A 2,800-nucleotide genomic window follows, 5' to 3' on the forward strand; every position below is an offset into this window, starting at 1 on the left:
TGTGTGTGTGTGTGTGTGTGTGTGTGTGTGTGTGCACACGTGCACTGCTGTGGTGCACAACCGGCTCATCCATTCAATCTGAGCCTGGAAATATTAAATTTACGCATGAGTTTATTACCATAATTACTGTAAACACAGAGGAACTTAAATGTTTGGTAGAACATAGATCTTAGTTTATTTCATAGCTGATATGAAGAAACGAGTCTCTGCGCCTCAGTGGAGAGTTTTCATGATGTCACATGATGTTGGAGAGTTAGAATTAGATGGATGAGACCGCTCCATCGGTCATGATTCGGCTTTGGGTGGACTGGACTGGCACAGTCCTGATGGGTCTGCCAGCTCCCTCTGGAAAGTCCCGGTGGAACCCAGTTCAATCGCTGCTGCTGCACGTGCATGCGCACCGGTGTGTCGCGCTCCCAGAGCGCAGCAGTGCCAAACTGAAAAAGGATTTTTCCTTAAAAAGGCTGATGAGCCACTCGTCATCATGGATCAGAAAATTCTATCTGTTTATAAATAAAAGCTCTGTGTGTTACACTATTTATTATATCCTCCAGTAAGGCTGAATCTGTTCCTGTTAAATGCATTTTTGGCACAACTTTGAGTGTCCTTTATCTAACTGCGTCCATGTGGATGTCATAATTGTTAATCATGTGGATGTCATAATTGTTAATCATATGTGTCTGCTGTGAACAATAATCATTTTCACATCATGAACAGTTTCTCAGAACTGTCAGAACCACAGAAACGTGTGACACCAGCCCTGGAGTTGGCGTGGGGCTGCGCACATTTCCAYGTTCAGTTGAGTTTTGATACATCCGGAGTTTTGTGTGGAAAATGGCGTACGCAAGGCTTTTGTGCGTACGCACCGTTGATACATGAGGCCCCAGTTGTTTTTTAAGTTTTTAGAATGCAGCTGTCTGACTGAACCAGAATAAGGAGAACAGTATATTATAACTGGAGAACCCTGCAGTGAAAAGATGGAAGCTAAAGAACAAAACATTGCTTTAATAAGTGATTAATCTGAATATTGAWCAGTTTGTGTGGTGGTTTCTGATCTGGAAACTAACTTCTCTGCTTCTGCTCAAGYTCCTGCTGTTAAACCAGCTGCACCGTGCAGAAGATGAGACAACATCTGCTTCAACCATTGCTTTGTTTGGGGTAAATGTGACACAAGTTAGATGGTTGAACCATAAGAATTATACATTAAATAGATGGTATACACTACTATAGTGAGGGCAGTATAGTTATAAAATACATTTTTACAAATGAAGACATAAACACACCTGATGATGATCAACATCTCTCTTCAGTGTGAAGAGGTTTATGATGCTGCTATGCGTAGTATTGGCCAAATGAGATGTTTTCCTCCTCCCTCACCACATTTCCATTGCAGTAAAACCACATCTGTGCAGAAACTCAGCGTGCCCTGGGTCTCACCCTGGTACAANTTTCTGAAAGCTTCAGGATGAAGCTAAAATTGAGATGTTTCTCTGCTTTAACATACCTGATCTAAATGAGTGAGTGATTACCAAGCTTCTGCTTATGAAGAGCAGGGAAACATCTCAAACATGTACGACAGTGGTTCTCCAGGACCAGGCACCACTGCTCTACCATGTTGTGYCACAACCTAGAGCCTATAAAAACAAGTTCTCACTACTTGGGGTRTTTTATGCTTTTATTGATATTATAAATCAGTGACGGTCCTAATTCATCCCAGAATCATTGTAAAGTACAAGTCATGCTGGACACAAATGATTTCCAAGACTCAAAACATCCCAAGGAGTTTGTTACATCCATCATCAAGAAATGAAGGACTCTGCATTTATGTTGAGTGTCAGAAATGTGACGCAGTTGAAGCAAATACATTTTGACTCTAAAAATCTAGACAAACTTTTTATAGACACTGTGTTCAGCCTTATCACAACCTGTCATGATTTATTACTGATAATGTGAAGCTCAGGTTTCTTATACACCTCTGAAGACCTCTTCAAGACCCAACACAGACTCTCCACATTCTGGGTGTGTTTTATGTCATAGTGAGGTCATCATAAGTGTGAACGGTMCAGATAATTACATTTATACCTTCAGTAACACTGCAATATTCAGAGATACCTTTGACTGTTGGATTTATCTAAAGACCATTTCCACTGATGATCCATARAACCTGTCAGTCACTCTGAGATAATGTGTAGTGACAGCTTTAAAAGGATGAGAGTGCTCAGTGTAACACTAAGCAAGCCTCTCCTGTCTCATTAATGGATAGACAGGGATCATTTATTGATGAGAAGAYCTCTCCATGAACGCCTGGGGAGTCCAGGGGGATGGGGCAGGGTTGGSTGACATCTGGATCAATGGAGCTCCWTTGGCTCATTGATGTTTAGGTCTGGATTTGGGCTTTGGAAAGAGATTGTAGTATTAAGATTGCAGAAGACGCTTTAGGTAATTTTAGGGTTTGGGCAGATTTTTGTTTTGTTTTGTTCAAGAACCAGCAGGCAAGCTGGTCACTTAGTTTGGTGCCRTTCATTAAGCCTTGGTCTTCAAGCTGGTCATTTCAGAAGCAAGAAGGAATAAGAGGTTTAACTGATTTTTTACTGATAATTTAATGTGTTTCTTGTGCTCTTTTTTATTTATTTATTTTTAGCCAGTTCAGTMGAAAACAGARCTAAATGTTAGCTTCTTAATTTCTGCATCATCAGTGCCTTTTTTTGTTTCTTGTGCTCTTGTGGGTTCTGATTTATAAATTATCCCTGCACGCTATAAACAACAACAAAAAAAGCCTGTTAGCTTTTGGGCTAGCACT

This window comes from Austrofundulus limnaeus, unplaced genomic scaffold (genome assembly GCF_001266775.1).
Source record: "Austrofundulus limnaeus strain Quisiro unplaced genomic scaffold, Austrofundulus_limnaeus-1.0 Scaffold169, whole genome shotgun sequence".
NCBI lineage: Eukaryota > Metazoa > Chordata > Actinopteri > Cyprinodontiformes > Rivulidae > Austrofundulus > Austrofundulus limnaeus.